This window comes from Lipotes vexillifer, unplaced genomic scaffold (assembly GCF_000442215.2).
Source record: "Lipotes vexillifer unplaced genomic scaffold, Lipotes_vexillifer_v1.1 scaffold271, whole genome shotgun sequence".
In the NCBI taxonomy this organism is placed as follows: domain Eukaryota; kingdom Metazoa; phylum Chordata; class Mammalia; order Artiodactyla; family Lipotidae; genus Lipotes; species Lipotes vexillifer.
The window spans coordinates 2,471,721-2,491,479 of NW_006780882.1; the positions used below are offsets into that span (position 1 = coordinate 2,471,721).

The 19,759-nt window shown below is 37.5% G+C and overlaps 1 protein-coding gene across 1 annotated transcript in view; it reads right to left on the bottom strand.

The window, feature by feature from the left end:
• Positions 1-16,967, bottom strand: part of CDH12 (cadherin 12) — a 692,773-nt gene extending 675,806 nt beyond the window's left edge. Inside the window, exon 1 of the mRNA XM_007454262.1 lies at positions 16,892-16,967. The gene's annotated coding sequence lies outside the window, so the exon portion shown is untranslated. The remainder of the gene's footprint in view (positions 1-16,891) is intronic.
• Between the last annotated feature and the right edge of the window lie 2,792 nt (positions 16,968-19,759).

Here is a 19,759-nt window from a genome sequence, read left to right on the forward strand (position 1 = left end):
TGTTTCTTGGAGAAAGAAATCTTTAATGAATGCCCTTTAAATTTCTACTGTAACATTCTCACTGATGATCTCTGGACACCTGAAAATAAATGCTTTTTAACCTATCTAACTAAAGCAAAATGTTGCTTCTAATGGTGCCTCTTGCTATATTAATATCTTACTTAGGAAATTTTACCCTTTTCTAAAATTTAAGATTCACAAAATACAGATGAAGCAATGGCCACATAAGGCATCAAGCTGAGAAAATGTACTTCTGATGTTTGAGGTTTTTGTGCTTATTCAGTTTAATCATTTTAATGCCCCATTAATTTTTATATTAATCATAAAAATTCTGGATTTTTCTAATGTTGAAACCATTATATAATTCCTATCACATTCTTTATTTGCATACATTAAAACAGAGTTATATAATATCCAGGATCCACCACAGACACTCATTAACCATTTCCCAACTTAGATTCCACTTCTGGGGTAAAATCATGAATATGAGAACAGAGACCGATAACCAGGTGCAAAGACTGTTTTATATTGCTTTGAATATTTTAAATAGCATAAACAGATTATGGAGTTATGTTTCAAAATTATTTGTCAAAAACACTGCTCAGGGCTTCCCTGGTGGCGCAGTGGTTGAGAGTCCGCCTGCCGATGCAGGGAAGACGGGTTCGTGCCCCGGTCGGGGAAGATCCCACATGCCGCAGAGCGGCTGGGCCCGTGAGCCATGGCCGCTGGGCCTGCGCGTCCGGGGCCTGTGCTCCGCAACGGGAGAGGCCACAACAGTGAGAGGCCCGTGTACCGGAAAAAAAAAACAAAACCCAACACTGCTCAGAGCTTCCCTGATGGCCCAGTGGTTGAGAGTCCACCTGCCGATGCAGGGGACGCGGGTTCGTGCCCCGGTCCGGGAAGATCCCACATGCCGCAGAGCGGCTGGGCCCGTGAGCCATGGCCGCTGGGCCTGCGCGTCCGGGGCCTGTGCTCCGCAACGGGAGAGGCCACAACAGTGAGAGGCCCGCGTACCGCAAAAAAACAAAAAAAAGAAAAAAAACACTGCTCATTCTTCAAGATCTGTCTCAATGATTAGCACTTCCCGGATGTCATGTCATCACTCCCATAACCCCTGCACTGCTCTCCTCAGAAGTTACCAATAATTTTGTGTTTTGCCATCATGCCATTCTTTTGCTTCATGCAGTCTTATGATCAGGGAACACACACAGAAGATCCAAACTCCACACCATAGCCAACAAGACCTGCAATATTTGGTTCCTGACAGCCTCTTGGGCTTCATCCTCTCACTCACTCACATTGTTTACTCAATCCAGCCACCCTGGAATTCTCTTTTGTCCCTCACATATGACAAGCTGGTTCCTCCTAGGACTTTTACACTAGCTCTTGCTTCTGCTTAGTAAACCTGCCCTACAAGTGATCACATCACAATTCCTCTTGGCCATTCACATCTGGGCTTAAATTATTTCACTTCAGAGATAGTTTCTCTGACCACCAATCAGAAGTGAATTCCTAGTGTCCTCCTAATACCTCAACTTGCTCGTTTGACTTGATTGTACTTTATTAAACTCTAATCATTTCTTATAAATTAATAATTCATTTGTTGATTTTCTGTCCCTCTCAATCACACTGTAAACTCCATAAAAGCAGAAAAATATCAGGTTTGTTCAACATTATCCCAGGGCAATCAAATCGGTGCTTGGAATACATCGGGGCAAAATTGTGGAATAAATGAATGAACCATTGGATGAATGCACATAATAAAATTCATTCATGCATACATGAATATATGCTAGACACTATACTTGGCACTGAGAATCAGTTTAAGGTTTAAGGAGCACACATTATTTCAAAGTTGCCATTACCATTGAAACTAGAATACAATTTTCAAGTTAGGTAGAGAAGATTCAGTTTATCTATTCATTTAAGTTATTTCTGTAAGTTTAATTTGGACCTCCAAATATGTATGTGTTTCTTCCAATACCTTCTCTTGTAAGGAGGTATCTATTTCCACATCTCAAGTTCAGCTATCCCTGTGATTTAAAAGAAGAAATGTAAATATCTGATACTTTCAGCAAGATTGGAATCGAGTTGTAATCTCTGCTTTCTCTAGGCTAAGATCTTAACTTTTTAAGTGTCCATATCTTCATCTAAAATGTAGTCTAGGGCTTCCCTGGTGGCGCAGTGGTTGAGAGTCTGCCTGCTGATGCAGGGGACGCGGGTTCGTGCCCCGGTCCGGGAAGATCCCACATGCAGCGGAGCGGCTGGGCCCGTGAGCCTTGGCCACTGAGCCTGCGCGTCCGGAGCCTGTGCTCCGCCAACGGGAGAGGCCACAACAGTGAGAGGCCCACGTACCGCAAAAACAAAAACAAAAACAAACCAACAAACAAAAACAAAATAAATGTAGTCTATACAGCAGTCATTAACCACGTGCATGAGATACTGAGCACTTGAAATGTGGCCAGTGCAACTGAGGAGCTAAATTTTTCATTTCATTTGATGCTAGTTAATTTAAACTTAAAACTTGGAGCAAAATGTAAAAGACTCCCCATAAGAAAAATTTGAAACGTACTTCGCTGATAATGATAAATTTACTTCCTATTAAAAATTATACCATTCCCTTATGTTCCTGTTAGGTAATGTGCAAACATATCACCATATGTGGTAAGAGGCCTAAAATCAAGTGCTGATATTATGTGTGCATCGGCATTTGGGGAAAGCCTGGAGGGCCTCCAATGTCCTAACGGCAATTGCTCCTCCCTACTGTGATCCTAGGGATAAGATCCCTGCTCAAACAACCCTTCTAGTCCTGGGCACCAGGCACAGTATCTGATTTTCCCTGAGGGGCAAATGTCAGTGTCCTGACAGCCCGCAAGATTGTTCACACAAGCCAATCACATCCTCCTGCAGGAACCAGAGGCCATCTCATCCCTTTGTTATTCTGAAGCCTGCCTACCACAGCCCTTAGCCGTTCATTCTTCCCGAGTGCAGCCCCCATGTGGCCCTGTGCAAAGCAGCATCCTCCTGTCCCAGGCTGCCAGTATATGGGACTAATAACCTACTGTCAATCTCACCTGTCCAGTGTCAGGTGTTCTGCTTTCAGCCATCACCATAACTCCAGGGTGGGGTTTCCTCCACCGACAAGGTGAAAAGAAGGAAATCAAAACACAATTAACATTTGATCATGTGAATATTCTTTTTTATGGGGAATAGTTTATATGTGTTCAAAGTATAAATTTAAAACTTATAAATAGCATCCCTATCCAATGGTCTATTATCCTAATCCAGCCTATTAATACTGTCAATAACAAGTATTTCTTTTAATTTTCATAATTAGTGCCATTTATATGCATATAATTTGAATAATAAGAATGCCACTATTCACTCATTTTTTTCTCTACAAAAACAGCAGTTATGAATGGTTCAACTTAATATTTGCAAAATATTTTTTCATGCTAGATAACAGTGTGTAAAGATGCCATATTACTTTACTGAGCAGCTGGTATCCAGATTCCTCCTAGTGTTGCTTTAAGTCTGGCAGGTCCTGGAAAGTAAAACTCCACTTTCCAGATTCCTTTAAAGCTAGAACTTTAAGTGGTTTATTTACTGCCAATGAGATGTTCTCTAAGATATCTGAATTCATCTGGGAACAAAGTTCCACAGAAAGAGAAAGGACAGTGATGTTAGGATCACCCAGTTACTGGTCTAGATCTGGCAGCAGGGCACGGGTCTCAGCCAGCTCTTCCATCACAGCTTCCGGATACTTGCTTGTACTGAAGGTCATGTCTTCCTGCAGCTAACCGTGCTGTGCTGGATTCTTGATCCACGAATCCTGACTAAGATGGTTTGGTCCTGGAGCCAGCCCTTTTCCTCCAGTCTCGTTACTGTACCCAATGGAGAAAAGCCTCGGGCAGACCATTCCTTTGATGATGTTCTGAGTCTCATTCCAGGAAGTCCAGCTAGCACTTGCACCTCCTACCCTAAAATATTTTTAAATGTACTTCTGCATAGGAATTAACTTTCTGCTTAACATAGTGACTTCTGTTATGTTTGACTGAACCCTCGATTTATACTAGTTTATGGAGTGAATCACCACGATTACGCACCCCTCAGCAACACACTTTTAGGTGTACTGTGACTGGCAATTACTTCTGTCTTCGTCATTTCAGTGCCTTGCAGTGATGCAATAGCTAATTTTATATGACTGAACTTTTTGAACCCACTTAAAGTACAATGCCACATTTCACATACTTTTGAATCATACCTAAATCTTCTGGGTCCCAGAATCACTGATGATGACCATACCTCTCAACTCAAATTATCAGCGGAACAGTTGATGCAATGTAAGTGCTGCTTTTAATTTGGGCTTATTTTATGTAAATCACTAGATGAATCCTTTTTTAAAATCTATTTTTCCCTGAATAAATGTCCTTTGAGGTGATCTAGAAATTGAGTAAAATTCTGCCATGTAATCAAGGATGGAAGGGCATACATTTGTTCCTTTAAAGATAGAAAAGTATATAGATCTGCTGAAGTGGGAGGAAAGGCTGAGTAACTAGTAGGAATACACTGGACTGAGAATGGGCCACTGGGCAGAGTGGAGACAGGACCGGAGATGAGGCTAAGGGACCTTGAAATCTGCAATTTAATATCAGATACCCACATTTATACAGCCAATAAACCAACATGATGAGATGGTCAAACAAAAGGAATCTGACAGATGTGGGGGATGAGGAAGGTGTGAAGAACAGAGTGAGATGGTCCAGGGTGAGGGGGCCTGGGTGTGTGGATGGGCAGGCGAGGAGGGAAGTTCTGGGCAGAGTCTGAGCAGGTGAAAGCCCCATAAGTGAGTAGGGCTGTAGCTGAGAAATGGAAGGTTTTGTAGTGCATATGGTTTAGCACAGAGTACAGGGTGGAGAGTGGCTCTAAACAAAGCTACAAAACCAATAAGGCCCCGTGAGGAGCCTTGCAAGATATATAAGGTCAGGATAAATTTATCAGTAGAATTGCCTATTGCTGCTCTGGAAACACAAGGAGTGCTCTGTGATATGGTTGGAGTTCTGATTTAAGTCATAAGCATACTCCAGAGACATTTATGCCAAGTTTCAATATTCCCTAGCTTTAAGAGGACGCAGCTTGTTGTGGAATGAAATGGGATGATAATTAAACTATCAGAAGGCCGCAGCACAGCATCTCACACTATGGAAGGAATACAGGTTGCAAAAAAGAAACCCCCTTTTGCACAACGAACAGAGCAGTTATCCTATATTTCACCTCTTCTGTCAGATCCAAGAGATACACAGCACATATGCTTTCTGTCTAGTTTCAAAGGTGTGCTTAGAAGACAGGCATACCTTAGGGGCAAGAGGAAGAACGGATTTCAAACAACATAGAAAGATGGAATAAATATCATGCTTAAAAAATGAATTTCTCCATCTGTCTTGTAATAAGCAGCAAAAACTTTAGAGAAGCCTACTGCTCTTCGTGGAAAAATTTCTTTACAATGTTCATTAAGAATCTTTGAACACTGACCATGTTAATATGCTATTCATATGTGGGAAAATAATTATTAAAAGCTAGAAGAGGAGATTATATTTTTGTAGATATTAATTAAATTAACAGGGCTACAGGGCTCTATGTGTTATGTACAAATAATTTATTATTTCCAAGGACCTTGTGTCTATCCACTGTTTAAATAGCAGACTAAATATGACAGTGATGTCTTGCTATGATATGATGAGTCTGACAAGTTGAGAGATACATATATACACATAGATACACACACACACACACACACACATATATATATATACTCATGTAAATATATAGATGTATGTGTGCATCTGTATGTCAGAAATAGATGTTTATTTTAAGACATTTTATTAAATGAATGGTGAAGTAATTCGCAGAACAACATAAGAAATAAATTTGGAAATATGAGAAAAACAAAGTTTAGAAAAAACAATCACTGAGAATATAATGGAATTTATGAAAAAATATATAAACTGAGCATGAACTTCTTAAATGTTTGCAATGAGGGTTGGCTAGCTTGAAATGAAAGGAGACCTATGATTTCTGGCATCAGAGAAATACAGAAGAGAGTATTCCATTCTCTCCAAATTCCAGAGGAAAACAAAGAACATAACCTATTTATTAAAAATCACTTCAATTGATTTTTTTAAACATCTTTATTGGAGTATAATTGCTTTCCAGTGTTGTGTTAGTTTCTGCTATATAACAAAATGAATCAGCTCTGTGCATACGTATATCGTATATCCCCATATCCCCTCCCTCTTGCATCTCCCTCCCACCCACCCTATCCCACCCCTCTAGGTGGTCACAAAGCACTGAGCTGATCTCCCTGCACTATGCAGCTGCTTCCCACTAGCTAGTTGTTTTACATTTGGTAGTGTATATATGTCCATGTCACTCTCTCACTTCGTCCCAGCTTACCCTTCCCCCTCCCCATGTCCTCAAGTCCATTCTTTACATGTGTCTTTATTCCTGTCCTGCCCCTAGGTTCATCAGAATCTTTTTTTTTTTTAGGTTCTATATATATGTGTTAGCATACGGTATTTGTTTTTCTCTTTCTGACTTACTTTACAGACTTCAACTGATTTTTTACAGCGTATACACTGCTCTAAGTACTTAAAAATAGTATACACAGATATTAACTCACATAATCTTTATATCAACCCTATGAAATGCAATACTCTTCTTAGATCTATAATATTCTATATTATAGAAAAAAGAAATGAGGCATGGAGAGGTAAAATACCTTTTCCAAGTTTATACTACTAATACATAGCTATGCTGGATTCAAATATAGAGAATCCAGCAGGAAGCCTATGCTGGTACTATCTACAATTTTGTGTCAAATCTAAGACATCAAACTACTGAAACCTAAACTACCCAGGCAAACTAAAATGCCCAGTGGAGTAGAAACTACTTTGTTACTCAGAGTGTAATGCAAATGCTTCATTCATCATATAAGTTTGATGAAATAAAAAAGTGTTTTTTTGGCTCTGAATTGCATGCTCTGGGAAAAGTGCTGAAACCTAATGTAGATTTATTTTGACCTGCGCCACACAGAATCTTTCCTTGGTAACTTGAAATGTATATGACAGTTTGTTTTAACCATGAACCACAAGTATGTCTCTATGTGTTTTAAAATAGAATAAGAATCCCAAATGGGTTAAAGACAAACTTACATAGTACCTAAATAATCTGCATCTCCCCCCAGATTTTAGCTGCATGACTGGCTGTAAGAAGTAAGATCAGTGAGAAAGCTGTTCCTGCTAAGGGTGCTTGTACAAGGAAGTGAGGAGGGAGGGCTACAGCATGGAAGCTGTAACAAGTAAGGTTGTAGGATCAGGAGAAGATGCAGAAATCCCGAGAGTGGAACTGGAATATGACAAAAGGTCATAAAGAAACTCACAATTGTAATAAGAGTCGATGAAACCCAGCATTGCCAAAGACTCTGCACATAAAGATGCAAGGAATATTATCAAGAAATGATGATGTAGGGTTTCTGACCACTGGATGTGGAACAACGTACATCACTGCCAGGCTTCTAGAACTGCTTAGTGTTTGGATGCCAACTTAACTTCCTCAGGGTACTCAGTCTCTATAGCAGCCAGAGCATGACAACAGTGGAAATTAGTGAAGCATTTCAGATGTTTCGCCATTCTAAATACCATAGATAAATACTGAGATTTTTATAGAGTTAGGAGGAGTGATTCTGTTTTGATTATAAACCAACCACGTAATTCCTTCAGATTTATTATACATACGAATTGTAATCTTTCCTATGATATTATTGCACTCTGATTTTTCAAGAACTATATTTTTGTGATATCCAAAGATCAGATATAAATCTACTTTGAGGCATCTCATAGGGTAGTTCCATTAATAGGACATATAGTAAATAAGTTTGAAGAAACTTTATACCTTTATCTACCTACCTATACTGTTAAAAATACATGTTTTATGCTTCATCTACCTATATTTTCACCATGGGCATTTATTAAACAAACATTCAAATATTGCATATTATTTAAGATTAGTTTCAGCCAGCGCCCCCAAATGATAAGAAGGCACTTGTCCTAAGTGTTCTTTTCACAGTGGTATGAATTGCAGCCATAGATTGTATCGCAATAAGATACAGATACGCAATCAAAATGTTACGCCTTTGTTTTCAGATCTGATATGACTTTTCTCGTGAGCAACACCATCTCCAGTTTAAAATTTTGTCACGTCTAAAACTTTAAGTAGTTTGTGAAGATGTATATCACAATATTTGGGATATTGTTCAGTCTTTCACGTCCCTCCCTGGGCTTGTATTTAAGATAGAAGGGGCTCATGTGACCTTGTAGAGTTGGGAGGAAAAGGGCTTTCTAGAACAGTGGTGATGCTGCCTTGTGGGGTGACTGGCATCTGCTCAGGTATGTTGAGTCGAGTTGCTTCCTTGAGCTTACTTGTTACATATTGTTGACACTTTCAGCTAAATAAACATGTTACCTATTCTTCTCAGCTCAGCCAGGCCCTTTCTCTGTCAACCATGCTGCTCCAGCCTCTTCATTCTCCTGAGGCTGCAGGCGTTGGAGTGGCCACCTTGTACAGGTGTTTCCTCAAGTACCCAAAAGCACTGAGAAAAGATTCCTTAGCCCTTCCTGTGTTTAGCTCCATCCTTCAATGAATCACCTCGCATGCCCTGAGATGAACTGATCCTTTCTCTCATTACCATCTTAACATACTTCCCCATAAAACCAGCCAGCAATACCGCCCTTATGTCATATTTTTCTCAACTGACCATGGGTCATTAAACCTCGTGACTTAGCTGTTGTGGAAAGCACCACTTGTGCTGCCATCTTCGCACATCAAGCTTTCATCATCACAGAAATATAAGAGCAATTTCATGATTTCATTCACCACACCTATCCCTTAATACTAAATGGGAGCTGAAGGTATTTAGGAAAATATTTTTCTTAACCACTCCTTTCAAGCTACTGCCTTGATGTTGAAAATTAACTCTGTCTTTATTTTGTTTCCATTGTTGTCTCATAAAAATTTTGCTCACCAATCCATCAACACTGCTCTTGTCCACGTAAACAACAAAATTTACGTCCTGAATTCCAATGGTCTGTTCTCAGTCCTAATGTTTTTTTTTTTTTTCGGATTCATCAGCAACACTTGACCCAGTTGAAACACTTCCTCCATGTGATGTCAGGACACCTCTCTTCTTGTTCCACTCCTGCACTGACCCCTTTTTTTTTCAGTTCTTCATCTCCCTGACTTCTTTTCACTATAGCGCCCCTGAACCTTTACTCTTCTCTAAACTTGCTCCATTAGAGACCTAATCCTGTATCAAGTTGTTTAAACCCATTTTACTGTGAGGATATAGTAGTGGCTAAGAGCATGGTATCTAGGGCTGGACTGCCTGTGTTAAAATCCCAGTTGTGCCACTTACCAACTATGCAATCTTGGAAAACATTACTTTACCCTCTTAGTCTTATTTTCCTCCTGTATAAAATGGATAGTATTATTAGTACCTGTCTCATAAATCTGTTATGAGGATTAAATTAAATGAGCCATTACATACAAAAAGCTTAGAAAAGCACCTGATATATAGGGGATTTTATATTTTTGTTTAACAATGCATACAGGTCAAATGTCATAGGATTTATACACCAGAGGAACTCATTCCTGAATTTCATATAAATATATCCCACTGCCTAGTCAACATTTCTTTAAGATGTTTAAAGGCAGCTGAGACTTTGCATACTCAGTTAATGTCAAGACCATCCTCCAACTTCGCAGGCCACACATCATGGAGTTACCCTGGACCTCTCCCATCTTTTCACACCACACATATAATTCGCCACCAAATCATCTAGTCTCAATCTTCCTACTTCTCACGCTTTGGTCTGCTGTCTCCCAGTTCCCAGCTATAATCATTGCACACCTGTGCTATTATCATTGCCTTAAGAAGGATTCCCTAATTCCAGGACTGTGCCCCTATAGTGCATCATCAACACTGCAGCCAGAAAAGTCCCCTTCAAAGATAAGATGGCTCGGGCTTCCCTGGTGGCGCAGTGGTTGAGAGTCCGCCTGTCGATGCAGGGGACGCGGGTTCGGGCCCCGGTCCGGGAGGATCCCACGTGCCGTGGAGCTGCTGGGCCCGTGAGCCATGGCCACTGAGCCTGCGCGTCCGGAGCCTGTGCTCCGCAACGGGAGAGGCCACAAGAGTGAGAGGCCCACGTACCGCAAAAAAAAAAAAAAAAAAAAAAAGATAAGATGCATCATGGTACTGCTCTACCCAGGTCCATCCAATGCCTTCTGGTCTCACTCAGACGAAAAAGCAAAGTCCTTACCCTAGCCATGAGGCCCACTGTCTTATCAGAGCTCATTTCCTGCACTCCTTTCCCACTCTCTCTCTCAGCTTCTGTCGCACTGATCTTGCTGGGTTTTGATCATGTACATCAAATAGCTCCCACCTTTTCACCCTGAAATGTGTAGTTGACTTCAGAATGCTGTTCTTGAGACACGTGCATGGTTGCTCCCACATTTTTCTCACATCTTTCCAAATGTCATTTTATTGGGAAGACCTTCACTTAACCATGTTTTTAAATTCTGCAAAATACTATTTCTCCTTTGCTCTCCAACACAGAAACTTCCTATCACTCTTCTCAGCTTACTTTTGGTATAGCATTTCTCATTTTCTATAAATTGATTTAGCTATAATTTAAATATGATTTATATGTTATATAATGTCTTTACTTTTATTCTTTTCACAAAAATGTAAGCACCAACGTGGTTAGTAATTTTTAATGGTATGTTTCACAAATTTATACACTACCCAGAAAGAGTCCTTGGCACAAAGTAATGTACAGATTGTTTTCAATATTTTTGAGTAAATTAATCCATGAATCTATAGTATAATTTACCTCCCCTCCCTACCAAGCACTGGATGCTTTATTTAAACTAGGGAGAAAATCATTAAGGAAAAAAAGAAAGAGGATAAGTGAATTAATTTTTGTCTGCGTGTCACCTACTCTACAGAGGTATCTGAAATATAAAAAAGAATTTTAAAATGATATTAAAATACATTTAAAATATAATATCATTTCTCTCTATTCTCCCTATTTAATAATAATTTAAAAAATAATTTCGATATGTAGACATAGGTGCAAATATTTGCTCTTTTTAAATAGTAGCTTATTGTTTTTTAGCAGACTCTGGGACCCATAAGTTTGTGATTAAATAGCAGGTGTAGTTATGAAGTCAAAAGTGATTTAGCTCATTTTTAGTGTAAAAATATACAGCAAGTTTCTCCCATTTACTTAATACTGGTTTTAGTTTATGTGGCAACGAAGCCTCACTGAGTCTCAAAGTTCTATGCCCTCCTTGCCTCGAATTGATCCTGGGAAATTCAGTACAATGTTGTTAGAAAACATACAAAGGAAGAACTAAATGCAATGATATACAATACAACAAAGCTGTTTTACTCTAAAATCATTACACGAGCTTATATCAAAGCATATGGTACTTAATCACCATTCCAGAGGAAGGAAAAGTGGTAGCTAAAAAGATGTTTGAGGACTTCCCTGGTGGCGCAGTGGTTGAGAATCAGCCTGCCAATGCAGCAGACAGGGGTTCGAGCCCTGGTCCGTGAAGATCCCACATGCCAGGGAGCAACTAAGCCTGTGTGCCACAACTACTGAGCCTGCGCTCTAGAGCCCGTGAGGCACAACTACTGAAGCCTGCTCACCTAGAGCCCCTGCTCTGCAACAACAGAAGCCACTGCAATGAGAAGCCCGTGCACCGCAATGAAGAGTAGTAGCCCCCGCTCGCCGCAACTAGAGAAAGCCCACGTGCAGCAACGAAGACCCAACGCAGCCAAAAATAAATAAATACATATATATATATATATATATATATATATATATATATATATATGATATTTGGACTAAATTAGAGTAGTATAGGATTACCTGCCAAATGGAAAGAAAGGTTATTTGTCCCAAGCTTGAAGTATAGAAGAGGGTTCACCCCGTGCAGAGGTAGCCCAAATTAAAAGATGTGCTATTTTGCTCTGCTTTTCAAAGACAAGTTTTGGTGTTCCAAAATGTCAGATAAAATCATGTTCAAATATGAACACAAAATACATTTCAATGCTAAATATAAATATATATTTTAATTATCAGCCACTCTGGGTTTACAACACTATAGCTCCCCTTAACTCAAATAGATAATTAAGTATTGGCTACATTAAAAGAATCATTGCCAAGGGATATTTGATATTAAACCGGGGAATCAGAAACTGGAATTTACTTGTGTCTCCTTAATAGGCTCAATAATTATCCTTGACAAGTGATTTTACTATTCTCTGCTCTATCCCGGTGTTTTTATAAAATTGCCAAGTTCAGTTGTATTATGAACGTGATTTAAAAGAATACTGAGCAAATTAACAAATTAGTACTTTTCAAGAGCTTTAAAATTTGATTAAAGTTTCTATCTTCAACAAAAAATGAAACCTCTTACTGTGCATGATTTATTCATTTGCATCCAAAGACCTTTGATGAGAATAATTTTTCAAATATAAACAATTAGTAACAGGCCATTTGTTTACTAAATGTTATAGAAGAGACCCAGCTGTCTTTATCTGCTTCATTTGACTATATTCTGAATTTACAATTTTCTCGTGACATTTCACTATTTAAACATGTTTAGCTAAACACGAAGCTCTTTGGGGATTGGATATTTTAAGGTTACCTTCCATATACTGTCAAAGAAGAAACATGTTTCAACCTGAGAAAATGATTAGCTTTTCCACATAAGTTGACTCCACTTTTAATACACCCTCGAAATGTATCTCATCACTTACTCAATTTATTAGGATGTAGAAGGGGCCTTTTTAAAATCAACTTTAAAATTATGTTCTGCTGACTTGCAAATGGCAGGCCAGTGCTAACTGAGAGAAGCCTTAAAAACTCTTGACACATTTTATCCCCGCACAAGATTGCGTGCTCTCTGTGTTCTAATCCCTGGCTTTCCAATATTGCCTTTACGAGGTTAAGAAGATGAATGTTCATTGCTTTTAATCCTCACCATGATTTATGAGCCTCTTGGTATCCTTTCCCCAGAGCAGCTACAACTGTGTGGTTGTTCTGCCTGCTGCTTAAATTACAGACATCTGCAAAGTAAATTATGGATTGTTGTCCCATAGACCATAACAAAGCATTCTCTTCATCTCTCCTGCAGGATTTTTTTTTTTTTTATTAGAACAAAGACCATGTGCATTTTTACTTGCTTGTGTACTGAAGAATTTTAAGCTAAACTGAATGATAGCACAATGGCCTGAATTATGACCTGTCACATAACATCAAAGCAGCATGACATATAAACAGGACTACTTTAAAGCTAGAAAAAAAAACCCTCCCATTTATTTATATCTTTCTTCTTTATTTAAGGAATACCTTAAATAAAGGTGTTCTTTAATACCTAAATACCTTTAGGTTCTCAGAAGGAAGGTAACCTTTAAAATTAGCTTAAAATATGTGCTATGGAATAAAGATGCAGGTAAGTGACCTGAGTCTCCAAGCAAGCAAGATTTTAAGAGCACCTTGTGGATATTTAAAACTAAATATTGAGCAAATAAAGAGAAAATTACATGAAGGAGAATCCATGGAAGATTGGGGCATCTTTTTTTAGATTTTTTTTTCTTGTACTGATATCACTGGTAGTAAACCTGTTTCAATATCCTGGAAGCATGTCACAATCATGAGTAAATGGAACAATTCTTTCTTCTGAATCAAAAGCCTAGCAGAGTCTAAGTTGAAATAGTCAACTCGCTCTGTATTTTCCTTTCTTTTCTGTGCTTATTATTCTGTGTCGATGATGAATCATAATTCCCAATGACAAGTCCATTGTGCAATCCTAACAGGCATGTTTCAAATGACTAACCTTTGACAATTACCCCAAAATAGAAATATTCCAGCATTTATTTTCTTCAGATGTGCTAATTGCAACCCAAACAATAACCCATCAAGGGAAAACTACACTAACAAAAAAAATTTTTTAATGATTTTTAATAATGCCTTACAAAGTATATTTCTTTCTAAAATAGATGGCTCAGCAGTTCATTTTTGAACCCTACTGTCAACCCAGCACGATGTTGTGAGCACTAAAACCAGATATGCTCTAATCCAGTCCTAGCTGAGCAGATCTATTGCTCCCTGTGTCCATCAGATTGTGTTTCACCTCGTCACAGCTGAGAGGCGATATTCTCTGTGTCAGGACCTGATATTCATACCCACGGCCTAAAGACTTTATTTTTCAAGATAGATCCTTGATTTGTTTGCCTCTGTGTCAGTCTCTGTGTTAATTCCCAACATTTTCCTTTTGCAACTGCACTTCACCTTTGTCCTACTGAAATGTTATAAAATTCACCATAGATGAAATAATATTACATATCTTCATGCCTTTTATACATCTATACCCTCTTATTTACATATTTGTATGTACTTCTTTTTAAAATCAGCTCAAACGGCCTTTTCCTGTGTTTTCCCTTCCCTTTCAACCAAAACATGCAGAATGGAATCCCATCCCAACTTCTCTGCAATCATAGCATTTTTCATATTGAAACAAAAAAGGATTCTATAAATAGTCAGAGTGCTGTTTGACCACATGAAAAACACATGATTTATTTCTTTTCTTTTTTCTTTTGACATAATTTATAAAAATAATCTAATTACTTATTAGGCAATCATGGACATAAGTAACAAGTGAGTAGAATAAACAGTAAATTTTGTGAAATGTTAAAGGAGAAATAGACTGCTTTTTCTTTGTTCAGAAAAGAATTTACAGAAGGAGGTGCTGGGATTGTAAACTGGCTCCAGGGTATTAATGTATTCAACAATAAATTAACAGTAGACAAATATTTTAATACTAAATTTGTTTGCCTTGACACCTATATCGTCAATGTTCTTGGATATCACTGTCTATTTTTTTTTTCCTTTTCTGGCCACGCCATGCAGCTTGTGGGATCTTAGTTCTCTAACCAGGGATTGAACCTGGGTCACGGCAGTTAAAGTGCCGAGTCCTAACCACTGAACCACCGGGAAGTCCCTCAGTCTGTTCTACTATATCATTCCACTGAGATTACTTTCAGGTCTATTTTCACATGTGAAATTTATGAAAACCCTTATGTTAAAAGTGAAACAATTTCAAGCCATTCTCTTCAAATGTCTTCTGCATTAATTTGAACTCTCTCCTGATTGAAAACAAGTGAACAGCCTAATTTCTTTAAATTTACTCATTCTCAAGTTATTATCTCTAAACTATTCTTAAGTAAAATGATTATCAAACTCATATATTTCTTTTAATCTTCAATTATAGCACAGAGAGAACCAAAGGACATTTAAAAAGAGTATGCTTCTCTTTTATCTGGATCTTTGGATGTTTTAATGCTTCATTAAGCTTTAAAGTAAAAGATGCAAAGTCTTGCATTAATAATTAGAATGGTATGGTATTAATTTTGTATTACTCATTCTTGTATCACAAATAATATTTAGCTTGATGAAATCATGATTTTGTAAGAAGGATCTGTTGCTGGTTAAAGGAATAAAATGTGAAGTGTTAACCTCTCTTACCCTATCAATCCTAGTATAAGTTCTGGAATAAAATCCCCACTCCAAAATTACTTAAAATCAGAGATTTGAAAATTATTCAAATTTTCTATAAAATACAAAGATTTTACAAAGTAAAAGTAAGATATTTTCTATAAGGTAGATATGAATATTGATGAGAACAAATTGAAGGATAAATGGATGACAACAAGGTTTAGGAATCAGTAGTGTTTGAAATATAAAATGGTTAATAATTTTATTTCAAAGTTTTAATACTGAAAAAATTTAATATTTGTCCTCAGATCTGACAAATTGAAATTAATTGATGTTGTAAAGGTAGATTAAAGCATAACATTTTTGAATGAATGTATATCATAAAAGTTAAAAACAAAAAGAAAAGGCATAATTTTTCTATTTATTAAATACGAGTATGCAGAGAGACTTTGAACAAATATCACAGCAAGATCCATAAAGCCACATTAGCTTAATTACACAGTTGCCTTATCTCTTTAACCTTTTCTTTCTGAGCTATTATATCATGGTTAATCTTAATTGATCACAGATTGAGAACTGAGAAAATGAAACTTGTTTTTACCGTAGCCTAAGAATAGATGCTACATTTACCAAGCAAGGAGTGTCAAGGTGGTGCTTTAATTATTGTTTCTAGAAGGTTAACTGTAGATGTCTAAATCTCAGGGTTTAGATTTCTCATCAGCAAAGGAAAATCAGCCTACAATTGCCTTCTGAAGAAACAATTGAACTAGACTCTGTCATATTAATATTAATAAAGACAAGAGAATTTGTGACATTGTCTCTTTGTTCTTGTGTCAGAGCTTCATCTGAGGTTTGCCTTTGAAATAAGACATACCCAATTTAACAAAAGTAATATCCACTAATCATGAGGGAGTGGGAAAAGTGTCATAAAAAAGAATATAAAAGGAAGAAAATCAATTTATGTTCTTTTGGAAGTACATAGCCACTAGGTCTTCTCAAAAATCTGCATGTAAATTGAAACAGTGTGAGAAAAATATAATAAAGTAGCTTAAATGTACAGAATCCTTGCTAAAAGAAATGGTTACTTAGGTTTCATGGTTCTGTTATTTTATGTCAACCACCTGTAAGTATATAAACAATTGAATATTCTGATTTCTAATGAAACAAGTATTTTAAGTAGTAAAGAAGTTTTTAAAAGAATTTGAATTTTAAAGTATTTATTAAGAGGTTAAAAGCATACATCTTGATGATATTTAAATGGCACCTACCTTTAAGAAGGCTGGCATCCTTTAAAACTCGAAAGTGCTATTGAGTTCCAAATGGACTATATTCCCAAATAGAGTCGAACAGAGCTGGAAAGACAAACATACACAGAGTTGTCATGTCAAATATGTTTTTCTAACATATATTTTAGAACATTTACTTAAAGCTTCAAAGACAGGTCAGAGTTCTTGTATACCCCCATCTAATTTCTCCAACTGTTAGTGTTTTATATACAATAGTTTATTTGTCACAACTTTTGATACACTGTGATACATGAACTCAAATAAACTAATATAGATACTTTTCTCTGATTTCAGAAGTTTTTCTCCTAATGTTCTTTTCTGTTCCAGATGTATTGAATTTAGTCTTTACGTCTCCTCACCCTCTCCTGGACAGGGATAGTTTCTCAGATTTTCCTTGTTTTTGATGACCTCATGCGTCTTGAAAAGTAGTGATCAGACATTTACATGATATCCTTCAATTGGAATTTTCCTGATGTTTTTTCTCACAATTAGATGAAGGGGGATGAATGATCTAATTTTTTTTCATTAGACTGGTTTTTGGAGGAACACTGCAGAGGTAAATTCATTCTCACCACTTCATATCAAGGGTGCATGTCAACCAGCATAACTTATTACTGTTGATACTAATCTTGATCAGCTGACTGAGACAGTGTTTGTCTCAATTCTGTACTATAAAGTGACTTTTCCTCTCCCTTTCTATACTGTGCCCTGTAGAAGCAAGTCACTAAGTGCAGTCCATGCTCAAGGGTAAGAAGTCTACTTCCTTGTGGGGGAAATAACTATAAAATTTATTTGAAATTTTTTCTGTAGGAAAGATTTGCCTATTCTCCCCATCTTGTTTGTGTATTTATTCATTCAGTAATTTATGTATATCAGTGTGAACCCATGGATATTTTGTATTTTGTGTTATAATTTAATTCCACACTATTTTGTTGCACAATTCGGTCCAGCTTTGGCCTTTGTGAGCTCTTTTCACTTAGCTTTGTATACTTTAGACATGCTACATCACTATGCTTATCAAGCTTACATTTTCAGACTCCTTTCTTAACTTCTGATACTCCAAGATAGTCCATGCTAATATTATATGCCCTAGACTCAGCAATATTTCAAGGATGCTGGTTGCTTTTATTGGAGAATCGTTTTAGGAACCAAGGTCTAGGCACTAGGTGTTTTCCTTGCTACTGGAACACCATTGCTTCTAAACCTCCTCCAGGGACTGAGCTAGGAAATATGTTATTTATACTAACTTGTGTATATCCACATATCCATAATTGTTTCTGATGTTTCTAAACAATATTTTATACTGCTATCTCTGACTCTTATCCCACCATATATTTCAAATAAACAGCATCTTGGATTTAGTAGAATATATTATTGGAAACACATCTTACATTTCTGTTTGAAATGTTTCTATTTGAGTAATATATTGGGAGTGAATCTAAAAAGATGCCCACCCAAGTGAGAAAATACATGCCTGGTGTCTGATTCTGAAGAATCTTTGGGAAAGTTCATGGACTTTTATTGTCATTCATTCCTACTGAAGTTCCTCATGCTTGGAAAAGGAAAATAACCTTTAATAATGTGTGCACACAACCACAGCTACCTGATTGTTTTTTGTCAAGTATCATAGACAGAAAAAATAAAAAGAGCATGAGGAAATATAGAGTAGTTATTAACTAATATATCTTCTTCTGTTGATACTACTGTGTCTAGGTTTTATATGATTAGATTTTCTTTAAAGGATGAAAAGTCTGAGATATCAAATTTACCTAGCTGAGAAAGTTTATTTTTAATAAATGTATATAATAATGAAAATTAATAGATATTAGCCATTATAACTAAATTCTAATCAGAATGCTTAGAAGCGCTTATCATCATTTTTATCACAAAAAAATTGAGTGGAAAATATGGATAACAATAGACTAGATTGATAATCTATGTGGGATGACTGTTATTTTCTGCAAGTAAAGTAACTTAATCATTTTTATGCTGGGGTGATGGACTGTATGTTTATGTTTCCCCCCAATTTCATATGTTAAATCCCTAACTAATACTCTTGTAATGGTGTTTGGAGGTGAGGCCTTTGGGGAATAATTGAGTTAGAAATGTGGAGCCCTGCTGATGGGATTAGTGCCCTGATAAGAAGAGACGTGAGAGAGCTTGCTTCTCTCCTGTGAGGATACAAGGAAAAGACAAACCAAAAAGAGGACAATCAAAAACAAAATCTGCGGCCACCTTAGTCTTGGACTTCCCAGCTTCTAGAATTGTAAGAAATAAGTGTTTGTTGTTTAAGCCACATAGTTTATGGTAATTTGTTATAGTGATCCAAGAAAATGAAGACACCTGGTAACGTATAAAAGTTTACCTCTCAAAAAATCTTTAGGATTAAAAACCGTTAAAATAATAAATTCAAAAGAAATTCTCAGACATTATATACCATTAAATTCTATTTGAAGGCTTCCCTGGTGGCGCAGTGGTTGAGAGTCTGCCTGCCGATGCATGGGACGCGGGTTCCTGCTCCGGTCCGGGAAGATCCCACATGCCGCGGAGCGGCTGGGCCCGTGAGCCATGTCCGCTGAGCCTGCGCGTCCGGAGCCTGTGCTCCGCAATGCGAAAGGCCACAGCAGTGAGAGGCCCGCGTACCGCAAAAAAAAAAAAAAAAAAAATTATATTCGAAACTTTGGTTAAAAGGTACCAGGACCTGTATCAGTTTCTTCTGACTGTGGCAAGAAATTCCCAAAAAGGTAGGGGCTTATAACCAATAGAAATGTATTCTTTCACAGTTCTGAAGGTCAGAAGTCCAAAACCAGTATGACTGAGCTGAAATCAAGGTGCGAGCGGGGCTGCTCT